Raw genomic sequence first — 18,374 nt, forward strand, 5'->3', positions numbered from 1 at the left:
ACCGTATTCTGCAAATATTTCACATATTTGTCTCCTCCTTTCAGATCCAATGCTATTACCTAGTCTGGCCCTAATGTTCAGCTTACATCCTTGCAAGAGAGCCCCTGGGCTGGCCTATCTGGATCTGATTCTGCTCCGTCCAATCACCTTCCATTTTGGGGCTAGGGTAACCCTTGATCGGATCTGTCAATGGTTTTCTATTTCCTACACAATCAAGTGGAACTTCTCAGCTTCTCTTTCAAGGCCCTCCATATTCGTTACTCTCTCTGTCTCCTCCTTCCTCCCATTTCCACCCCGGCCCCTGACCCCTAACACACACAGAAAGGTGGCTATTATGGTGCTGTGCCCAGACATCTTCTTTAGGCCTGATGCACCCATTGCATTGCACCCTGAGCCCCGCTGAACATAAGGGCTGGATCCCTCACCGGGAGTTGTCCTTAGTGAAGGGAAATCCATGCCCCCTCCTGAGATGGCCTGTGGGCAGTGACTGACTGATGTGGGTTACAAAGGCTGACCCCGTTGCTTCAATGTGGGACAACTCTAAAATGCCATCCAGGTCCAGAACTCCCCATAAGATCAGACAAGACCTCAGTTGTGACCAGATTGTTTTTCCTGCTGCACAATTCTGTTTTACTCACACCCTTATGGGTCTCTGTTCTGCAATATTCCCCCATAAACCTGCTGACAACCCTTTCTCAGAGTTTGGGAAACCAGTCTAAGACAGGCAGGTTCAGGAGCAGCCCGAGGAAGGACACTCCAACCAGATGTGGAGATGGCTCACTCGCTGGCCAGCCCCTGGCAGGCTGTCGCAGTATATGTTAAAACTTCACCCGGGGCTAAACTAGGATGGGATGATGGTGGGGAGGACTCACTGACTGGTGCAATATCTTTGGTGTTTTAAAATTATGAGGGACAGAGTGAGCATAAGGACTTTGGGATTGGATACCTATTTCCAAGTGGCACTGGTTTGTTGAAGAGATAATAAAAGACTCAGGGTAATTAATCAATCATCAATTCAGGTGGAGCGTGAAAGCCACAGATAGGGTCTCTTTGGCAGCATTTAGTCAGGCCCTAGTCTCCTGCAGTCAGAGAAGGACTCAGTTATAAAAGGGGTGCTGTTTCAGAGAAAGTTGGATTCTCATCTCCAGCAAGTCTCCTGTGCCAAGGTTAGAACCCTAATAGGGAAGGAGTAGAAGCCCTGAAATTGGGAGGGAATACCCAAGTAGTTGCACTTGAGACTCCAAAATCCCAAATTTCCTTGAACCCACTTAGGCCTGTTGTTAAGCTCTCCCTCTACTGCGGCTGTGTGGGGTGGGCTAAGGAAGGAGAGGGGGTGTACAGTGAAGTTGCAGCAGGAGCCAGGAGAAGCAGCAGGAGAATGTGTCCTGGGTCTGCAGGATCAAGGAAGGGGAGCAGGACATTCAGTTGGATAAGGGATACTTATCACCGTGGGAGCACTCTCCTGTGATTATCACTGTGGCACATCCCCCAGGGATGGTGGTAATAAGCTGCTAGGATGATTCTTGGAGGGCCACAAATGCTATGATCTACACTCAATGAAACAGAAATGCAAAACTTTCGTGACGCATGGTAGATAAAAGGATCCAAAGGCTCAGAGAAGTGGGCATGCTAAAGTGCATTTGCTATGTAAAGCTAAACAAAGCAAAAACAAAAAAACCCCACTAGCCAACTATGTTCTAGTAAAGTCTCTGTTTCCCAAAGCAGTGACGCCTGTGCTCCTGAGAAGGGCAGCAGCATTAGTGAGCAGCTCAGTAGTGCTGTCATCTGTTGGCCAGGGACAACTGTAGGAAGAGATGCTGTTATAAAACTAGGCTCCCTGATGGACACGAGAGTAGCAAGATCTCAAAATAATATAAGCCAGGTAGCGATGCTCAGCTCTCAGAAGTAATGTGAGCACAGGTGTTGCAAAACGTGATAGGACTGTAATGGCTTCCAGTGAAAGGACTGTTGGAGATGTGAACAGAACATGGTGTTCCTGGAGACAAGATAGACACGGGGTCAACAAGGGTATTGCTTAATTTACACAGTCAAAAGAAACCAATAACGGATAATCAGAAGCAGAGGGCAGCAGGTCAATAAAAAGCACAATCTCTTGCCTAGTTTCCAGATCAGACTTGGATTCCACTGGCTGAAGGAGTGGGTGATTCCTACAACCTTGCAATAACAGGGCAAATCTATTAATTTATTATTTTCCCACTCCTTAATCAGGGAACTTAGGACCACTTATTCAGATCAATATGCTTTGGAGAAAAGAATACTCAAGACTTTTGAGAATTACTGAACACCAGGTCTGAACTGACACTAATAACCTGGTGCCCCAGTGAACCACCATGGCTCCCTGCTAATTTGGGGACCCACAGGGCTGCTAGAGTCCTAGCTAAGGTCTGGCTCTCAGTGGGCTCACCGGTCCATGGACCATCCTGGTGATTCTTCCCCCGATTTCTGATTTCCAAATACATGATTGGAAGGGACAGTCTTGGCAGTTTGAAGAACCCTCATATTGACTCTTGGAGTTGTTAAGTAAGAAATACTGCAGTAGTGAGGAACATGTGGAAGCTTCCAAAGCTGCTCCTCACCACAGCAAAATGAGTAAATCAGAAAAACAATGCTGAACTACAGAAGGAATGGAGGAAATTAACAAAACTCTCAAAGACTTTAATATTGTTGTAGCCCCTGTCATATTTTGCTGGCTCTGACAAAAATCAAATGGAACATGGCAGGAGATACTGTAGCTACAGTATTCAATGTGTTCTTTTTGTTAGAGCAGATTAAAACAACCTCCAGAACTTGATCTGGAAAATGTGAGGGTTTTTGCCGTACCTATAGGAAGGAGAACTAGATGCACTCTGCATTCCCATGGGATGAACAAGTTTATGTTTACGGTCTTGCCCCAGCCTAGGTAAGTTCTTACACCTGAGGGACCTGGATTTTATGGACATTCTGTAAAACACTACCCTGATTCACCATATGATTATCAGATGAGACCAGATGAGAGATATGGGGTATGTTGGAGGTCTTGGCAATTGCACACTCTATACACCTTAGCAAGTGGCTGATAAAACTTATAAAGATTCAGGGGTATTCTGATTCTGGGCAAGATGGAGTAGACACATTTTCTCTATTCCTCCCACTAAAATCTCTAGGCATTGTATATATACATACATAAAACAAACATAAGAAGATCCTAAAAGGTGGAGAAAAGGATGCAGACCAGGTAGGAAACTCAGGATTCAAGGAACAATACGGCAGTAAGTTCCCTGGTTTTGTTTGTTTTGCCCCATATTCTAGACTGAATACTGGAGAAGCCAGAAACACAAATGAATACAAAGGACAACAATAAAAACTGCATGGTTTCCTGTATTTGGCTTTTGGTCAAGTGGATAGGCTGCCTGCTGTGCATGAGGCCTAGTGGCTGTGGAACTGGGCAGAGAGGGAAGCAAGGTTGGAGATTAAGTAGGATTCAGAAGATAACATGATAATCAATAAGTTTTAATTGCATTATTTATGATTTGGTCTTACTGCTATCTCCTATGCAGACATTAATAATCAGTGGTGCTAGATTAATCATTAGGTAAGCTTTCTAGGAATACATACATTCTATGTTGTTTGAGAAATAGCAAAAATTCACTTTCCTCAACTTTATAAATTAAAAGTTAGTCAGCCAACTTCAAAAATAAGCGAATTAGAATCCCAAAGTGGACTATTCTGTCCCATTTACTAATTGAGATGAATTATTTATTAGTAAGTTGAATTTAATTCGTTTGAAGTCCACACAGTGAATCAACCATATGCAATGTTCTTAAGGTTTTTATTTTTTATTGATAATTGAGTTACTTGAATGGCAGATAAGTCAATTAGTAGAAAAATGGAGACATTGTGAAACTAACAAGTACTTAAATTAAGAAATGTTGAAACCCGTGAGAAGTCAATGAGGAAAGGAACAAAACTGAGGACACATTCTGGCTTGTTGAAGAGACGGGTGCGGTGTGCACCGGCTGCTAAACGGAAGAGGAGCGTAACAGTGCAGACGTCTATTTGCAGGAATTTCCCAAGGCTTCCTTGTTCAGTGTTCCTTATTCAGAGAGCACAGCGAGAATATTCTGTCTTCAGGCGGCGGGAGATCTGGAAGAGCCCTGGAGGCTCCCAAGGACCAGGCTTGAGAGCCCCACCCACCACCTCTGCTCCTTGGATGCCTGATTCTGACTCTGGTTGCAGATGCCGGCACCCAAAGGAGACGGGGTGACAGCTGGCTAGGGCTTGAACTCACTGTGTCAGACAAAAGCGCTCTGAACGCACGGGGCTCCTTCACTGTTCATTGCAACAAGTTCAGAATTCCACTTTCATGGCACGTAACACCAGGATCACATATAACCCTAAAGTACCTTTATTTGTTCTATAATTTAATAGTATACCTATAAAATAATTACATTATACTTACAGCTTTTCTTCATTTATAAAGAGAACAAAAAAACCAATTAAATACAATTTGAGCCATCAGAAGGTAAACTTTGTCCACACAACAGCCTCCAGAGGGAGCCTCACACTGCAGCATACCATATTGCTCTCATTGCTACACCCACGGCTGGGTTTAACAGAGAGTGTGCTCATGTTTGCATTCTGCAAATTCTCAGCTTCGTCTTCCCCCTATCTGGGTGGGTTCTGTGTTAGTAACATGATAGGGGCTGGCTTTGCAGCTGGGGCAGACACTCCCCTCCACTCCCCTCCTACTGCACCCCCTTAGCCTCCAGTCTGATCACGTGTCACGTGATCACACTGCCTCCCTCGCAGTGCTCCTGCTGCGCATTCTGCCACGGAGTCTGACTTGGGGTTTTCCGCTAAATGCAAAAATCAATTCTGCCCTTGGACACCCTCTCTACTTTTTCTCTCCATTCCCAGGTTCCAGCCCTTCAAGATTTCTTATTTCTGCCTCCTTGTTTCAGGCTGTGTTTACCCATTTACGAGGCCAAGCGCTTTCCAACAGCACAGGCTGCTCGGGTCTCATGGTGTTACAGAAGGGACAGGAAAGAGCCTTGCAGTGCAGAGACCTGAAATAGATCCACCAACACACCCAAGCCCAATCGTGCTCTCTGGGTGAGTGTCTCTAGATCTACTGCCACTGCCTAGTGTCAGGAAGCTTCAGTCCCCAGAGACGCTGGGAGAGGGTCTCTCTCACATACTAGGGAACCGCTCCCTTGGCAGGAGCCCCCTTGGCTAGGGAGACACCAGGGAAAAGTTTGCAAAGCATGCTGACTCCCAGCAGGGGCATCTCGGTCACATTAGTCAGATTCCATACACACTACTCACAGGGAAGACTTCCTAGGACATTTTAGCAAAGGGACCCAAAGAAAGTATCATTTTGCTGGAAAATAAACTATCTCTACTTTTTTATATCAAGAGTCCACAACACGGAAACTTCAACAATCCCTTATTAAAGTGAAAGGGACCTTGGTACAGTCTATACTTTGAAAAGGAAGAGAGTTGTTTTCTGCAGGACAGTTCAACTAGATTGCTATTCTACATATTATAGTCCACCCTTCCTCCTATACCACAAAGTGACCTGACTCCTTATATTGTTAAATATCTCTTTCTTTTAACAGGATTTTTTTTTTTTTTGCTTAGTGTCATGGCAGTGAAAATAGCAGGCCTTCTCACCCCGCATGGGCAGGCTTTTGAGTTTTGGGTTAAAACGACTCCCCTCCCGACACCCATCTGTCCCAACCCGATTTCTACATTGTGCTGCAATGCTTTAGTAGCTTCCGTGGCGTAATATTCAAAGTCAAATCCGATTCCTTCCATCTCCCTGCCCAATCTAAACTAGGTGCATGGCAGTGAACTGCTGACCAGGCATTATTTCTGAGTTAAAAACATCTCTGGGTAGATCATCACCTGCTGTTCTCCTTACTCAGAATTGTGCTGCAAAGCCAGAGGCAAAACATGTGAAACAATATATGGATAGGTCTATAATACTTTTTTTTTTAAACAACTCTTTACAATATAGGTCAATTATAAAACCAGCGTTAATACATAGACTTTTGTGCGTGATAATATTCTAACTGCAGCGGTAATAGCATGCACACCAGAGTTCGTCTTCAGTCCACAAAGGGGTTGGGGGGGACAGTGAGGAAGAAGGGGTGATGGTGGCTCAGGGTGGGGGAGGGTGTGGCCTGCTGTGAGCAAGGTCCCCAGGGAAGGCCACTTCGAGATCCAAGTGGCTCAAGTTGTCTTCTTGGTATCAGGTTTGCGAAGAGACCCCCTGTCCATGGACATCTTCATGTGACTTGTCCACAGCCGCGTGACAGTGGAGGCCCAGGGCAGCCTCCGGATCACAGAGGGAGTGCGCCCAGCCCAGCCAGAGGTCCAGGGACCCGCAGGAGAGGTCTGGGGACAGCTCAGCAGAGTGACGCATCCTTCGCCCTCCGCTGCCCGCGGGAGGGGGCGGGCCGGAGTGTCGGGGGAGGCCAGGGAACTACTCGCTTTTCCACACGGTGGAAACATCACTGCCGGACTGGCAGCGCATCACCTGCAAGGTCACTCCGACGGCTGGGTGGCGGGTGGCGGTGGTTTTCCAGCCTTTTCCTTCGGGCCTGATCCACAACCCGGTTCCGGAGGCTCTGGTGGGGCCGGGGTCGGTCAGGGACACATCGGCAAAGCTCCACTTGCGGTGGGTCCACGTGCTGGACAAGGACACCGTCAGCCCCAAGAGACGTGCTTGCCGCTGCGGGGGTGGGGACACCAGGCAGCGCGTGAGTGGGCTCGGAGGACAGGGACGGGGACGGGGACGGGGGCGGCGCGACCCGCGGCGGGGGCGCGTGCAGAGCGGCCTGCGCCCTCGGGGACGCTCACTGCTTGGCCGAGTCGCTCGGGTTCACGGACACGCACCTGCGCTGCTTCACCTTCTGGAGTTTTCTGAGTCGGAAGGACGGGTCCAGGCCGGGGCACTCAGCTCCGCGAGGACGGAGGTGACGCGCTGGGCCTGGCAGAAGGCGCAGGACGGGAAGGACTCCTCCTCCTCCTCCTCCTCCTCCTCCTCCTCCACCTGCCGCGGGATGTTAGGAGTCGCCCTGGCCCGGCAGAGGGGGGGAGGACGGCGGCTGCCCCAGCCCTGCTCGCCACCGCCTGCCGCAGTGGCTGCGTCCTGCACCAGTCACTCTTGAGGTACTTGCTCTCGGTGACCACCAGGGCCTCCTGGCTGGAGGCCAGCACCTCCTGATCCGGTGCTGCCATCGCTCCGAGTTGTCGCTGCTGCCGTCCTTGGAAGGAGAGGGGATGGCGCCCGCCGGCCGGTTCTCCCGGGCTCCCGCCACCCTCGCCAGCACGGCCACCAGGAACAAGGACAGGAGAAGCCTCCGAACATCCTGCAACGAGAATAGTCAGAGGGGTTGGTTGGGATGGACGATGGAGTGCGCGATCGCGGTTTTCCTTTTAGTGCTGTAGAGTTGTTTTATTTCGAGAAGAGACAGGCGGGGCGGGGCTGACTACTGGTTGCCCAGCGGCAGGTGGAGGCGAGAAGTGACTAAATAGTACATTTGTGTACTGCTGTTGATGGCACCCAGATAATGCCCCAAGACAAGGAGAGGGACAAAATGGTCAGCAAGTAATTTATAATACAGTTAGGAAACACACACATGTTGAACAATCACAGAATTGCAAAGCAAATGCTGTCAAGAGATAGCTCAAGCCAGTTTGCAGAAGTACCAATAATAGTTAATAACCAACATTTACTGTGTTTTAGTATGTTCTAGGTGATAGATATTTCATTTGATCCTAAAAACAGCCTGAAGTGGGAGGTGGTATTATTATCCTTACTCTATAATGAAGGAAACTGAGGCCCACAGAGGTTGAGTTATTTGCCCAAGGTCACACGACCACTGAGCAATGGCCCAGGATTTAAAGCCAGGCATCTACCTCCGGAGCCATCAAAATTAACCACTAGACATGGATATGATTAGAAAAATTAATAAGTAAAAAGTAGAAGGAAGGTGGGTGTGGTTCGCAAGTTTCTTAAAGACGAGTATTCAAGCTAGAAATGGACACAGACTAGGAAAATTGTTGCGTCTCTGCTTAGCATGACTTATAAGTAATATATAACATTTAGCACGGGACATCTGCACACAGATATTCAAATCATTCAAATGAGTCATAAATTAGATTCTCATAGTGAAAACCAATTCCTGGTAGTGAACAGAGACATTTTCCAGGTTGCATTAAAACTGTCTGATGCCAATGCAAAGCTTGCTTACAGGAATGTATTATATTTTCAGTCTTTGTGTTAGGACACTATCACACAAGTTCAACGGGGATGGGAATCGCAGAGCAATGAGTCTTACTCTGTCTGAAATGTGTCTTGTAGGAGGCAAACCGAGGTCTGACTAAAGGGAAAGATGGACTTCAAAATTTAATTCCCACTTTCAATGTTTGTAGTTTCTTGAGTGGCCTCAAGGCACACTAGCAATTACTCAGCAACAGAGATGACAACCGTCTCGTCTCACAGCTGTAGCTCCCGACACAGCTGTTGTCATCAGCATCGTCTTCATGTTTATTCACTCCCTCTCTGCGTATTTACCACTTACAGAGCTGAATAAACTCCCATTCCTTTTACATGCACCCCCTAAAGTGGACATGCAACAATAATCTCCCTATATGTCACTATATAGTTATAATAGTGAATATTAGTTATAATATTATATTAATCAGCCCAAAGTATAGAGAATGACTAAAATTTAATATTAAGCATGTTGAATTCCTCAAATTGTTAATAAATGTCATAAATTTATCCATGCTAATGTTAGTAGCACATATTTATTAGTTCTCAAAGCACATCAGACACTGATAGCTTCCCTTCTTGTATGAACCTATTTAATTATCAGAGTTCTATGAAGTAGGTACTACTGTTTTCTGCATTTTATGGATGAGGACTGGTTATGTGATCTTGGCAATGAGAGATTGCCAAGATCATATAACCAGTAGTATGTAAAATACTTAAATCCAGGCATCCTGGCTGTGAAATCTGAGCTGCGGGTGAGCACCGCTGCCTCTTGGCTAAAAACAGCAGCAATGGCCTAGGTTCGCACAGTCGTGGTCCTGCCAGCAACAACATCTGAATCGCCTGCGGTGCTTTAGAATGCAGACTCCAGGGTCCACCCCAAAGCATTCTGAATCAGTAGGTTGGGTGAGATCTGAGATCCGTATTTTTAAGAATTGTCTCAGGTAACTTTGATGAACACCAGTGACCCCAAATGACAGTGAGGGTGCAAAGCAAAAGCATTGGGTCTGCCTGGAGAGGGAACAGGAAGAGCATAGAAAGTGACAACTAAGCGGGTCCCTTAAAATCCTAATGGGATTCCTTAGGATGGTGACACTGGCGAAAGCACGGGAGTTAGGTCACAGAGATGACAACGGGCAGTTGAGAGCAGAGAGCGGGGACAAAAAGAAAGTTTTTTTTCTCTCTCTCTTTTTTTTTTTTTAAAACAGTTTGTCCAACACAATTATTGCACTTTTAAGGCCTAGTTTTTAGAAGGCTCTTCTCATTCCTCCTTAGTTCCACACACGAGGTGTCATATGAAAATGGCCACGCTTCCAGCTGGCTCGTGGCAAGTGTCGAGTATTGGACACGCTCAGCTTACACAGCTTATTATATTTGCGGAATGACTTGTGATCTCAGTAGCCTCTTAAAAAGAAAGTATTTTGGTTCCATTTTAATGATTTCCAAAATTATTAACATCCTGGGTAAACACAACCAAGAGTTTGCGAGTCCCAGCCAGGAAAGATTGACAGAGTCAGCCGGGTCCTCAAATCCTGGTTCCAGGAACAGCTTCCCACGCGGGGTGGACGGGCTCAGAAATGCGTGCGGCCACTCAGCAGGTCCGCCTCGTCGTCGGAGAGAACGTGCTCAGACTCATTTGGGACCAAAGCTCCTATAGTCAACAGTAGTAGATGCGGCGGTTTAACAACATGCGTCCTTTGAACGCTTTCAAACTTTTCAAAGCATCACCTTTAAAAGTTGTGTCTCCCAGGAACCTAAGAAGAAAAGTAAACCTCCAATTTTCAGGAAAGGGAAGAGAGGCTGCTGAAATCTAGATGACTGGGACCACCTCAGGCTCTTCTATCCTTTCCTGTGTCTCCTTTCTTTCCTCCTTCACACCCAGCAGCAGTAACGTGGCATCTCAGTGTCCAAACAGGCAAACAGGCCAGAGGCGTTCTGCCCTGGTGTCTATGAGGCTGCAGCCTCTTTTCTTCAGGGCGTTAAAGCAATGAAGCCAAGCTCCTCCTCTGCCGGCCCTTGGTGGCGTAGGGTTCCTGGGGGAGAGAACAAACGTGCATGCCTCTGTCTCCAGTTCACCAACTGTCCCTGTGTGCATACGTCACTGGGCCCCTCCAGGACCTGAATTTAGTACTTTAGCATCCTGCTCTGTCCTGAATCACTTTGCTACTCAGAAAAATGGTTGGCGTACAATTAACTTCTCAAGAATGTTGTGACAACTGCCAGGAACGACAGCATGAGGATACTTCATTTTGCTCTCACATCTTGTAGTTGGCTTCTAGCAGAAGAAACTCATAAATAAATGCTGTTGGTTTTATGAACCATCCTTCTGGCCTGGCGATGTTGTCACTTGGCAAGGGGTGTCAGGACTGTGAATGCTGATGGCCTGAGCAGACTGGGTGGGCCAAAGCTGGTGGTGCAGAGAGAGAGGCGGTGGAAGTGTTTTTCTCTTAAGTGAATGCCCTTGGGCCTGGCCGTGGTAGATACCAGAACAGGGGCTGCAGAGGCCAAAGCAGTCGAGTATCTAGGCAGCTAAAGCATCCCAGGGCCCTTCTATCAGCCCTTCTTAGAAGTGTCAAGACCTGAAGAGGGTTCTGCCAACAGGAGCTTGAGCAATACAGTTTCCTGATTTCTAGGAAAGGCTACAGCAGTGCTGAGTCATCCTTCCTGACAGGTGAATGCAAGTGACCAAAGGCCAAGGGTACAGCTAAGCTGATGAGCTCCCTCCCAGGGTGACCTTACTGAGTTGTAGAAGTCAGGTCAAGGCAGTACGGGGCTATGCAGGAATGGGGATCCGGATGGGGCTGAGACATTTTCTGTGACCTAAGAATTCCCGGGCATCCTTGGAAGGTTGAAGGGAGGCTCCCAGGGCTGAATATTGATAGGCACACCTGGCATAAACTTGCTGTCACCACCAAAGTGAAGAAAGACTCAAACAGAAACCTCCAAAGCAAAATCCCCAACAATGTTAAACTTCAGAGATTATTTTTACGAGTTCTAATACTGCCACAGCCTCCGCTACTAAAGATACTGCATTGATGATTTGGGTTCTTAGACTGGGACAGTAATGGTCTGTCTGCCCAAATAAGTCTCTAGAAAAAGATCCGGATGTTCCCTGGCCCCAGCATCACCCTTGTAGCCTAAGATGGCTTGTCTGCTGAAACCACTTACCTCTAGAAACCGTAAACTGAGGCAAACCATGGCCCATGGATCAAACCCAACCTGAGGTCTGTTTTTGTAAATAAAGCTGTATTGGAACATAGCCACACCCCTTCATTTATGTTTTGTCCAAGGCTGCCTTGTCTCAAAAGCAGAGTGGGTGAGTAGTGGAGACAGTGACCTAACACCTGCAGTCTAAAATATGGACTTTCTGTCCATTTACAGAAAACCAGTGCCAAGTCCTGCTCCAGACTTTTTCTATCTGATTTAGTCATCACCTTCCCTTTACTGCTGGGCTCTTTTGCCAGAACAGGAGCTTTCAATTTTAACATGTATAACTATGAAATATTTCAAATGTAGAGCAAGACAGAGAATATGACACACCCTATGTACTCAACAGCAAGATGAAAACAGTGTTGATAGTTCTCATTTTTATTTTGCAATCTTTCAATTTTGCAAAAAAATAATATAGAGACTGTTAAAATATCATTCTGTTCTCATCGCTTCTCATACCCTCCGTGACATGACCAGCATCCTAAAGTCAGTCTATATCATCCCTGTTGATGTTTTCAGTGTGTACGTTTTGTGTATGACAGTCTGTTTGTATGTGTGTAATTCATTTTTTCCTAAACAGTACCACACTCTTCTTTTGCAACTTTTCTTTTCTTTTTTTTTTTTTTGAGACAGAGTGTCACTCTGTTGCCCGGGCTAGAGTGAGTGCCGTGGCGTCAGCCTAGCTCACAGCAACCTCAAACTCCTGGGCTTAAGCGATCCTACTGCCTCAGCCTCCCGAGTTGCTGGGACTACAGGCATGTGCCATCATGCCCGGCTAATTTTTTTCTATATATATATTTTTAGCTGTCCATATAGTTTCTTTCTATTTTTTTAGTAGAGACGGGGTCTCGCTCTTGCTCAGGCTGGTCTCGAACTCCTGAGCTCACACAATCCGCCCGCCTCGGCCTCCCAAGTGCTAGGATTACAGGCTTGAGCCAGCATGCCCGGCCCTTTTGCAACTTTTCTATCCAAAAAGAATGTGTTTGAGATCCTCTGCACATGGATATTTGTAGGAGTCTCTACTCTCCACTGCTGAATATGAAACACAGTCAATCCATTCATCTTCCTGAGGAACAGTTGGGTTCCTTCTACTTTTTCACTATTGCTAATAGGCCTGCACTGAATATTTCTGTATGTGTTTATTTATGTCCATCTGTTAAGAGTTATTCTAGAGGAAACACCAAGAAGTGGAAATGCCGGGTCATAGGATCTGTATCACTTGAGCTTGACTAAGTTTTGCCAAGTTGCTTTCCGAGTGCTTGTACCAGCCTCCTCTGCCCTGGGTAACACGTGAGTCCCTGCTACAGCACATACCTCTAACACTCGGTGTTACCAGATTTATTACTCTTTGCCTACCTGAAACATTTGAAATGGCATCTTATGATTATTTTAATTCGCGACTCTCTGATTACATGGGGTTGTATATTAAGCTCAAATGCAGCCATCTTGTGACTGAAAAAGAATGATTGCAACTTATTCTGAATGAGAAAAATTAAAATATTAGGAAAGGAAAAATAAGAAGTTCTAACAGTAAATCTGAACTGTCATAAAAAGAATAGGAAGTGGCTCACAATTTCAAAGCAGAGAGATCAGGGGATCCCAAATGACTCAGAAGTTTGAAATCCAAATGGATTCATTGACTTTTCCAAGTGGCATTTTCTGAATGGAACATTGACTATCATTTTGTTCCAGGAGAAGCTTCATTTCATCTGGAAAAATTATATTATTATTATTTTTTTAAAGAATGTTTTCCATTTCCAAAGAAGAAATGATATTATCATTATTTACTTTGACTCTGGATAGCCAGTGTATCATTAGGGAATTTATAATCGAAGTTCTAAGTCTTTGAAGGAATGGTTGGGTTAAGTTCAAGATAGGAAATATAACACTGTGGCAAGATTGTGGCAAAGCCTTAAATTAAATAAGGAAATGGATGGGAAAGGTCTTTGAAAGCTGTGGGTTTACCCACATATAGGTTGTTTCTCTCTAGGTAAAATCCACTGGGGAATTGGAGGGAGAACATGGTTTCTGGGCCCTGAGCTGGCCATGCCGTGACCCTATGTGACTCACTCCCAGGCTTCTCCGGGTTCCCCCATGTAAAATGGTGTTAATGGCACTTGCCACCCGCTGTCTTGTGTTGCTGTCATGAGGAATGTGGCACTGAAATCAAGTCATAATCCAAGAACTCTCTGAGCAAAAAGAACCATGAGTTTTATTTGAAGGGAAGGAAGAAATTATGAGCCACCCATTAAAGATTTTATAGCCGCTGACATTGTTCTCTGCAGCCATTAGGCAGCACCTAACTTTTTTTCAAATAAAGATTTTAGACTGTTGCCCAAGTCACCAATGATACTGCAGGGATTCTGCACTCTCCAGTCCCCTTCCTCCACCTTTCTAGAACAGCACTGTGTGTTCAAGGAAAGCTATGATAGCAGGCTTCCCCTTTCCTGGGAGCAGAGAATAGATTTTCTGTCTATGTATATATAATAGACAAAATAAATTAGTGAGGCCTGTCTAAATGATTTGTGCAAAATCAAAAACATTCTGCCCATGTACTCCATCAATTTTTCCTGTTCACTCTTACTTCTGGCTACTTCATTATTCTCATTGTGTGACAGTTTATAGGCATGGTGGCAAAGCCCATAATAAAGTCTGACAAAACTGTGCACTGTCATCCCTTTGTTCTTCCTCTAGAATTCAAGAGAAAATATCTTTTTCCTCTTTCAATCTCAGTCTTTCAACCTCTTTTCTTGATTTTTCTTTCTCTGTTCTCCTCTTAAAGATGAATCTTCCTCAAGGATTTCTCATAACCCTGTCTTCTCATTGCTGGTATTTCTACCAAGAATTCTATTCATGCCTATGACTTCACCTACCAGCACTCTGCTCATGACTCCCAGACCCTATACTCAACTGCCTAGCAAACATTCCCCAAATGTCCTGCAGGCACCCCAAATTCTGTATGTTCCAAATCTCACCATAATTTCCCACACATCTGCTCCTCCTCTGATGGATCCTGTCTCAATGAAGAGTACAACATTTATCCTTTCACCTAAGCCAGAGAGCTGAGAGTTCAGGCAGACTCTGTTAATTTACTACCTGAGAGTCAATATCCCATTTTTCCTTTCCAACAGAACCACAATTTTGTCCAGGTATTGAGTTTCAAGTTCTTCATAGACTTTTCTACACACAATGCAGTTGAAAGTTGGTTGGTCCAACCCAATTGATCATCCTACTCTTCTTGTAAGTGATTGATTCAGGCATGGGCAATAATGCAACTGTGATGTAAGATCCAGTCTCCTGGGAAAGGGTTTTATTCCCCGACAAGAAGAGACACACCAGGAGAAATGGCTGTTCTGGTTTTGATTGTGTTTATGCAAGGATTGTGTTTATGCAAGGATTGGATGACTGAGGCTATGGCAGCCTCCATAAGGGTGGGCACATGGGATGAAAGTCAAATCTTTGCAGGGTAGACCCCAAATGGAAAGCAACTGGGTTCTTGAGTATGTTTTTAAGCCATTGAACTAAGCATTCCTGGAACTGCTTACCCTTGGACTTCATGTTTGTGAGTTAAACTCATTAGTATTTAAAGCACTTTTGTTGAGTTACTGGAGAGTATCCTAGCTTATCTTCTAACATATTAAATCCATCAACAAGACCTCATTGTCTTCCCTGCCTCATTTTTTTTTTTTTTTGGAGACAGAGTCTCCCTCTGTCACCTGGGCTAGAGTGGTGGTGTCGTCATAGCTCACAGCAACCTCAAAATACTGGGCTGAAGTGATCCTCCTGCCTCAACCTCCAGAGTAGCTGGAACTACAGGCACACACCACCATACCTGGCTAATTTTTTTCTATTTTTTTTTTTTTTTTGTAGTATAGACAGGGTCTCACTCTTGCTCAGGCTGGTCTCAAACTCCTGACCCCCAGTGATCCTCTTGCCTCAGCCTCTCAGAGTGCTAGGATTACAGGCATGAGCCACCACATCTGACCCCTGCCTGAAATGTTTCTCTGACCACTGTTAGTCATTTAGGTTTCATTCCAATGTTGTTTCCTTTGTGAAACCTGCATGTTTCCTCTGCCCCTCACTTTTGCCATCGACATACCTGACTGCCTTGCTGTAGCCAGTGGACGCCGTGTAGCCACTGGGAGCCATGTAGCTCCATGTAGCTCCACATAGGGAGCTGTGTTTGCTCCCTACTGTGGTGTCAGAAATTGGAGGAAGACACCGGTATTCAATCTTTGTTTAAAATGATTTATGGTGGGTCTAGAGAATAGTTTTGAACGTTTATTTTTTTATTTTTATTTTTTTGAGACACAGTCTTGCTCTATTGCTGGGGCTAGAGTGCCGTGGCATCAGCCTAGCTCACGGCAACCTCAAACTCCTGGGCTCAAGCCATCCTCCTGCCTCAGCCTCCCAAGTAGCTGGGACTACAGGCATGTGCCACCATGCCCGGCTAATTTTTTCTATATATTTTTTAGTTGTCTGGTTAATTTCTTTCTATTTTTAGTAGAGACGGGGTCTCGCTCTTGCTCAGGCTGGTCTCGAACTCCTGACCTCGAGTGATCCTCCTGCCTTGGCCTCCCAGAGTGCCAGGATTACAGGCATGAGCCACCGTGCCCGGCCTAGTTTTGAATGTTTATTAAGGTATGAATGAATGAAAGACTGGATGATTGAATATGTTTTACCTACACTGGCAGAGATGTGATTTTTTTTTTATTTTTAAAAACTATCAATAAGAGCTTAAAACTGGGTTAACTTTTCAGTAGGTGTGATACTTTCAGTAGGTGTGAGCCTTTCATCATAATGATTTAATACACATCTAGGCTCAAAATCCGAAGTAAACATAAGGATTAAAAATGGAATATTTGAAAAAATCAAACGAACCATTGCGTATGATTCAGCAACAATAATTTTTGCAGGTCCTTATCTTCCTTCTCTTCCCCAGGTTGTCTGCTCCTCTTTATTTCTTCAACCACCAACTCAATACTCTTTCCTATCTCTCATCTTAACTAGGCCAGCAATTCTCTGTGGTAAATGGTCTTCAAACTAGCATACGTCTAACCCTGGGGGTTACAGACAGGCTTTCCAAGGAGTGTGTGTTCAAGTGTAGTATTAGAGGAATCAGTGTATAAACCCTCAACCTCTGTGTGTTCCCTTGCTTCCAAGAGATCTGCTTGGGAAGGTGCCCACCATGGGACAAACAGGTTCTCCTTTCCTGCTTCGTTCGTGTTCTCTTCTTTCGCTTTACAAAAGAGAGGGGCAGCTGCCATCCCACCCACTCTTATGGGGGTGTACAGCCTGAGATACGACAAAGGCTTTAGGGTGCAAAGCAAAGGGACAATTCTAAGCATTGTTACCCTCACTAAAAAGTAAATGACAAATAAATCTTTTTGCTAGTCAAGTCATTTCTAATAATTTGCTTTAAATCAAAATTGAAAAAGAATCTAATTACATTCACAGGTGATATCTCATCAATGATCTATATGTGATTTTTCACATGTAAGTTTGAAGGATTTTAAGAAATCAAGACATTGCTCTTAGGAAAACACATTTCTATGCCTATAATCCCAGTGCTTTGGAAAGCCAAGGTGGGAGGATCGCTTGAGGTCAGGAGTTCAAGACAAGCCTGGCAACATAGTGAGACCCCTGTCTCTACAAAAAACTGAAAAAAAAAAAAAAAAAAGGTCAGGTGTGATGACACACACCTGTAGTCCTAAGTATTGGGGAGGCTGAGGCAGAAGGCTTGTTTCAGCCCAGGTGTTTGAGGTTACAGTGAGCATTATCGCACCAGTGCATCCAGTGTGGAAGACAGAGTGAGACCCTGTCCTAAAAAATCAAAGAAAGAAAGAAAGAAAAAAGACAGCACATTTCATTACAATTTACTTATGTGAATACATCTCCTTAGTATATATTACATATGTAATTATATATTAATGTATATAAAATATAATATACTAATAAAATACATTATCTATATTATATAATCATATACACACAGGGAGTAAAGAATTTCTGCTGCACCCTGCCTCTTTCTAGGAATAAGTAGTATTCCTCTATGAAAGCATAAATAACAATAAAATATCTCCATTCATGAGGCATCTTTTTTTTTTTTTTTTTTTGAGACAGAGTCTCGCTCTGTTGCCCGGGCTAGAGTGAGTGCCGTGGCATCAGCCTAGCTCACAGCAACCTCAAACTCCTGGGCTTAAGCAATCCTACTGCCTCAGCCTCCCGGGTAGCTGGGACTACAGGCATGCGCCATCATGACCGGCTAATTTTTTTTTTCTATATATGTTTTAGTTGGCCAGATAATTTCTTTCTATTTTTAGTAGAGACGGGGTCTGGCTCTTGCTCAGGCTGGCCTAGAACTCCTGACCTTGAGTGATCCACCCACCTTGGCCTCCCAGAGTGCTAGGATTACAGGCGTGAGCCACCGCGCCCAGCCGAGGCATCTTTTTAAGAGAGGAAAATAATTGAAATTTACCTTTTTTGTGTTTAATAATTATTTATCAACTTTGTGACATACACTTATGCTATTTTGATCAAAAACTGTTGTTCACTCTAATGAGTAATCAATCCCAGGAAACACATAAAGCTGGCCACAAAATTCAAATTAAAATTTACATGCACACTTTTTGTCATGGTAAAGAATGAGGAGAAATAAAAGACTTTCCAGTCTAGGAAAAACTTCTGTGGTTGGAACTAGTGTGAAATATGAATTTAAGGAGAAAAAGATACAATGTAAAATTTCCTTTAAAGGAATATTTCTACATTTTTTTTAAATGTACAGCAGTGGGCATAAAATAGGCATGGTATTTAGATTCCTCTGGAAACATTAAAAAATGTTGTCACCATTTTATTTTAAAACATCCAGTTTGCAATATTT

At 44.7% G+C, this 18,374-nt stretch overlaps 1 pseudogene; it reads right to left on the reverse strand.

Moving 5' to 3' along the window:
- Positions 1-6,860: 6,860 nt before the first annotated feature.
- On the reverse strand, positions 6,861-15,665 carry LOC123629808 (annotated as a pseudogene).
- Positions 15,666-18,374: the final 2,709 nt, after the last annotated feature.

The sequence above is a fragment of the Lemur catta genome, unplaced genomic scaffold, assembly GCF_020740605.2.
Source record: "Lemur catta isolate mLemCat1 unplaced genomic scaffold, mLemCat1.pri scaffold_47_ctg1, whole genome shotgun sequence".
In the NCBI taxonomy this organism is placed as follows: domain Eukaryota; kingdom Metazoa; phylum Chordata; class Mammalia; order Primates; family Lemuridae; genus Lemur; species Lemur catta.